Source organism: Panthera onca, chromosome A1, assembly GCF_046562875.1.
Source record: "Panthera onca isolate mPanOnc1 chromosome A1, mPanOnc1 haplotype 2, whole genome shotgun sequence".
NCBI lineage: Eukaryota > Metazoa > Chordata > Mammalia > Carnivora > Felidae > Panthera > Panthera onca.
Window position 1 is genome coordinate 3567557 of NC_138339.1, and position 6349 is coordinate 3573905.

At 52.1% G+C, this 6349-nt stretch overlaps 1 non-coding gene across 1 annotated transcript; it reads left to right on the top strand.

The window, feature by feature from the left end:
- Window positions 1–232: 232 nt before the first annotated feature.
- TRNAP-UGG (transfer RNA proline (anticodon UGG)) lies at window positions 233–317 on the top strand. The gene has a single exon. It is a non-coding gene; the product is annotated as a tRNA-Pro (tRNA).
- Window positions 318–6349: the final 6032 nt, after the last annotated feature.

Sequence of the window (6349 nt, forward strand, 5' to 3'; positions counted from 1 at the left end):
GCACTCGCTCTTGCGTAAAACTGATCAATGTCGAGAGATGGTTGACGCCCGTGAAGTGGTTTTTGTGGGTGGGAAAGCCATGTGGGGGATTCGTACTGGGTCCCTCTTATCACAGAGTGGGAATGAAGCCCACCTAATTTACCAAGCCACGTTCACACTCTGGTTTAACCGCCTTGTAGCCATCAATAAACACGTGAGGCTGGAAAAAAGCAAAAAGAACGAGACCAGGTGCGCCTGGGTGGCTCAGTTGGTTGAGCGCCGGACTTGGGCTCAGGTCACGATCTCGCGGTTTGTGGGTTCGAGCCCCGCGTCAGGCTCTGTGCCGACAGCTCGGAGCCTGGAGCCTGTTTCGGATGCTGTGTCTCCCTCTCTCTCTGCCCCTCCCCCAACTCGCTTGCTCTTTCTCTTCTCTTAAAACGTAAATAAGCATTAAATATTTATATATTTATTATATTTATTTATATGCATTTATTTATATTATTTATATATTCTATATTAATTAATATATTATATAGTTATATATAATATATTATATATATTATTATATAAATATGTATTTATTAATATATTTTATATATATATATATATATATATATATATATATATATATATAAAAAGAATGAGGCCATTGTCTGTCCCTGGGTTTGTGAACTGTCAGCAATGTCTGACCTCCAGATACTTCTCAGAGTACAGTCTCCACTGAAATTATTTGCTTTCGATATGCGTGAAGGACGAAGTCTTCTTGCAGCGTAACAGAAATGACAACCTGTGACTGGGGGGGAGAAAAGGAGAACGTTAGGTGGAGACCCTCACAGGCACCAGGACCGGGTTGCTACCGGGAGAGGTTGGGATTATTTAACCGGGGGTGGAGGCGTCTCATCAAGCAACAGATGTCACCAGGCGGGACAGCAGCGTGCAGCTGCAGCCACGGGGGCCTCGGCATTCTCCTACGCACCCACATAGAATGGACCCGCCCCCCCACCTCTTGTCCTGAGCCTCCCGGGGAGGTGGGGTCCGCAGCACCTGCACGCGACAACCGGCGCTGATCCGCAGCAGGTGCACGAGTGGCTGGGTGGCAACCGCGCCGGGCACGGGCTCCCCGCGCCGTGCCGCGACCGTCTAGCTCCGCGAGGACGCACCGAGCCGGTGCCTCACAGCCCTGCGGGGCCTACGCCTGCGCAGAGACAGCGGCCCCGCGCCCCCCGGGGGCTGCAGAGGAACCAGCCGGAGTCCGCCTGCCCGGCCGCAGTCCTTGGCGGTGATCGGCTGCCGTCCCTACGTGTCTTCGCGAGGCCTCCTCACTCCTGCGTCCCTCTGCCCCAGTCTGTTTCTGACGAGGACACTCTATCTGGACCCAGGGCCACCCTGGTGCAGTATGATTTCGTCTCAATCTTTGCCTTAATTCCATCTGCAAAGACTCTGTTTCCAAATGAGTTCCCATTCTGAGGCTCCAGACGATGTGCGTTTTTGCAGTGCACTGCGGGGCACGCTGTATACGCCGGAGGACAGCCTCTGTGGGGGGCTGGCTGGGCGGGCCCAACACGAACTGCTTCCCCTGTGTGTTCCCCTTGTATCCTCAGTGCTACCCAGTGAGGAGGTGCTGTTCTCATCACTCCCATTTTACAGGCGGAAAAACCGAGACCAGCTGTGACATTCATCCCAGGTGTCAAAGCTAAAAGGTGGCCGGCCCAGGGCTAGGATCCAAGGTCACATGACATAGTTTTCTTAACTGAGCACCAGAGGAATCCACCCGGACGGTGCCCTGATCCAGGATAACTGCCCAACACTCAGCTCAGCGGGGAAATGCCCTAAGTCGCCTTTAACAAATAATTAGAACTAACTGAGGGCGCCTGGGGGACTCAGCCGGTTAAGCATCGACCTCAGCTCAGATCACGATCTCACAGTTTGTGGGTTCGAGCCCGGCGTCAGGCTCTGTGCTGACAGTATGGAGCCTGCTTGGGATTCTCTCTCTCCCTCTCTCTCTCCCTGCCCCTCCCCTGTGCTCTCTCTTTCTCAAAAATAAATAAACATTAAAAAAAGCAAAAGCAACTAACTGGAATTTTGTTTTTGTGACTACTTTAAAAGTGGAATCTCCAGAAAACAAGTATGGGAAAAGAATGAAAGCAGCTGTTGACATCCAGATGTCTGTCCCTCTTTGTAAAATTCTTGGCCCGTCACGCACCAGAGGGAGGGCTCACTAATCTTAGATCGCTCACCGTGCCAGAGATGAGATCTTCATAAACTTCCAGGCTATCATCTGGGGGAGAAGAAGGGAGAGCAAAACAAATGAGACAAGATGCGGGTCTCGGCAGATTTCCGAAGCAGGACGTTCCCCTGGCGTTTGGGGTGACAAATGTCGCCTCACGGACCACCACCAGCTCGCGGGCGCCCGAGGGCTACCCACTCTGGCGTAAGACCTGAAACCGCCTTGATGGCTGTGCAGGAGGGCCTCACGTGGCCTGACCCTCCTGTCCCCGCTCTTGGATAAGACGTTTCAGCCAACAACTCCCTTCCCAGGGGACCAGGCCGTCTCGTCACTACAAAGCCTGCCTCCCACAGCCCGTTACCCCCTCTGCTCCTGAGCACAACCTCCACGTGGCCATGGTGCGTGTGGCACAGTGTCTTCGGCCCCTGGGATGTGGGTCCCTGTGTCTCACGAACTGCTGTCATCTGTGGGTGGTGGGTGCAGGGCACGTGGCCACCCCCATGAGCCCGGGGCAGGAATCCCTCCCTCGCCGAGTCCTGCACAGACGCACGGTCCCTCAGGGGAGAGTCCCAGGGAGAAGCGGGACAGCAGGGGGGAGAAACGCCAGACGAGAGACACGCGTGTGATGCTAAAAAGAAGGTAGTTTTCCCTGGAGCAAAGCTTTGGGAAGAGATACCCATTGGGATGAAAATAGAAGCAGAAAGAGGTGGTCCCTGGCAGACACAGGGCTGGAGGGCGGCTGGAGGGGCATGTGGTCGTGGCGACGATGTGAACATGGCGGGGGGGGGGGGGGGCACCATGAGGAGGCAGCTTGGGACGCGGCCACCAGGCTCCTCCGCTCTCGAATCCTGCTTACGGCACTGCCTGGAACGGCGGGTGGAACACCTGCCGAACGCAGGCTGCAGAAAGCCAGGGTGGGAGGCAGGACGACGTTCCAGGGGGCTCCAGGAGTGTGAGCGGGGAGAGCCATCGTCTGCCCCGCCGGTGGCCGGCTGAAGCCGTGGCCTGGCTCTGTTTGTGACCAAGAGACGGACAGGGTAGAAACTTACCTGAACGTTTGACCTTGAACACTGGGCGCTAAAGGCCTTACTCATTGGCTTCTCAATAGCGTGCCCCGTGAACCCGTTAGCACGGGGACTCGTGATTCCGACAGAGCTGGAGAGGTAACTTTCACAAATCCGTATGAAATAGAAACCGCTGTGGATGGGGTGAGGCTATCGCAATCTGGAAAATGTTTTAAAACAAATGGACACACAAGCGAAGAGAAGCAACGTCACGAGGCACTCGGGGCAGCGAGCGAGACACATCTCACGCGGGCGAGCTAAGGGGCATCCTGTTAATATCACAAAAGAGCCAGAGTTCAACGGGGTAATATAACTGTCACCTCCAAAAAGGCAGGAATTGATGCACGAGTGAGTCAGGAGACGAATCCCTGATTCATATTCAGCGCATGACATTTGCCCATGTTTCCGTGCCAGTATTTTAATTTAATAAGCCCATGTGTCAAGGGCCACTCAGATATGTTACAGCTGCAGCATCTCACTCCCTTGGAAAGTTCAGGGCTCTGGCTCTTTCCTGTCTCCAGTGTCTACAGGAACGCTCTGTGCTTGCATTAGCCGTGTGTACCTTTCTCAGCGGGTCACTTGGGTACCTCCTTACTCACCCCTGCTGTCACGTCCCAGATGTGGCCCTGAGACTCTGTGAGCGTGGCCAGCCGTGTTCTTGGGGACCGTTGTGTACCGTGAAGAAGGATGGCGAGCACAGGACAACGCAGGGAGCAGGTACACAGAGGATCTCCATTGGAGGCTAAAAATCAAATCTCCTCTTTTATCAAAGAGTAAAACAACAGAAGAGAGAGCACAGGTTACTTGTAATCCCACGCAAGAAAGAATATTGGAGAGGATTGAAAGCCAGGGCTCCTGATTAATGGAGGCTTCTCCACAATGAAGAGGGAGTAAGTTTTAAAAGAATTTCTTTTTTTTTTTTCTCAGTAGTCTAACGAAGCCAGAAGCTCAGCCAGGATGATCTATATCTTGGAGTCAATGAGTGTGAGACAATCAGAGGGAAAGAAGGACTTCAGTGACATCGTAACGTGTGAAGCATCCGAAAGAAAAGCCACTGGTAAGGGGTGCCTACGTGGCCCGGTTGGCTAAGCATCCGACTCTTGGTTTCAGCTCAGGTCATGATCTCATGGTTCGTGAGTTCGGGCCCCACGTCGGACCCTGCATGGACAGTGTGGAGCCTGCTTGAGATTCTCTCTCTGCCCCTCCTCTGTCCGTTCTCTCTCTCTTTCTCTCTCTCTCTCTCTCTCTCTCCCAAAATAAAGAAATGAACATTAAAAGAGAAAGAGAAGAAAGAGAAGAACCAGCCATTTGTTAAAGCTGGGGTCAGCCTTCTGGACGCCAGACCACTGTGTTCCTGGTTGGATCCATCCAGGTGTCTCTAGCTATCGACTTATGAACAGGTTTGTTATTATTATTATTATTATTAACTTGGCAACATATGGAAGGGCCACAGTTCTCTAAAACAACTGAGACCACGCTCTGCAAGTCTAAGTGTGTGAGATCGTCACATGTCCCCTCGGCCACAGACGGTGCGACAGCTACCGGAGAGGAACAGTGAGCTCTGACATTTGGGGTCCTGTGGACTGGAGTGAGCTGTCCACATCCTCAGGATCTCAGTCCTGTCTGTGTCCATGCTGTGTTCCTCCACGACATCAGAGTTGCATTGTTGCCTTTCCTTGATTCACACTACACACACACACACACACACACACACACACACAATGTATATATATATATATATATACGTATACACATATATATGTGTTTGTGCATATATATACACACTTGTGTATATGTATATATATATATTTATATGTATATATATGTATATATATTTGGATTTTTAAGTGTTTTTCATCTCTGAGTTTTCTTTTTTTTAATGTTTATTTTTGAGAGAGAGGGATACACAGAGCATGATGGGGGGAGGGGCAGAGAGAGAGGGAGACACAGAATCCGAAACAGGCTCCAGGCTCTGAGCCATCAGCAGAGAACCTGACGCGGGGCCCGAACCCAACAGTCATGAGCTCAAGACCTGAGCTGAAGTCGAACACTTAACCCAGAGCCACCCTGGTGCCCCGTCTGCATTTTCATTCCCTCAAAACCCTTTCAGTGTGGCCTTTAAATATTTACTGATTCCTATAGAGGGCTTTTCCCTTTAATTAACAGACTTTGCAAAACCCTTGCTCCCATTTAATGAGCAATGGTTACTGCGAGCTGACTTGACCTCACCTTTCTCTCTCTTGAACCTGAACAGTATGGACCTGATCAGTTTGGTTCTGAGCTGAGAACCTCACTGAACAGACCAGTTTCCAGAACACCTGCTCTGCCGGCTTCGGGACTTGCTCCACATTCATGGCCACATGCAGTCCATGAAAGGGGCCCTCTCCCTGCAGAAAGCTCCCGCAGGCTGGCTTTCCTAGACACGAGTTTCAGAGAAGGGGTCTGACCCGCTGAGAGTCGGGTTTAAGAAGGTGAGCGACAAGAGAGCGGTGTGTCCAGTTTCCCGCGAAGGAAGGGTACCTGGAGGAGAACTGAGTTCTGGCACACAGGTGACCCCGGCCAGAAAAAGAAAACCATAGTCGTATTTTACACAAAGAGGGGCAGCCTCGGCAGAGGCACAAAGAGCGACACGCACTCGTGTTTCTCAAATACCATCCACCACGGTGCGGGGTGCTGGGGATCTGTCTGCAGCCTCCAAGTGGCTCGAGCTTTTGTCCAGCAGGAGAGAGAGGCCAGTGCAAGATTACCGTGTGCACATACTGGGCCGGATGGGAAGCCATCAACCCCTGGACGTTTCAGTCCAATGAGCCAGCAGGCCCTTCTGCTGACTCTGGCTAGTTTGAGTTGTATTCTATGAGGTGTCGTTAACACAGTACAAGAAACACAAACGGGAAACCACAGAGCCTTTGGTGGGAGTGGTGACACGGTGCCACCCGCACTCGGGGAGCCCTGCTTTGCTGCCATGGGGGGATCAGCGGGGGAGAGGTGGGGAATTCAGGACCCGAAGTGGAGTCCGCTACAACGGACAGCGTAGGCTCTAAACCAGCACACTGGTAATGGAAACTGGAAGACAAAAGGT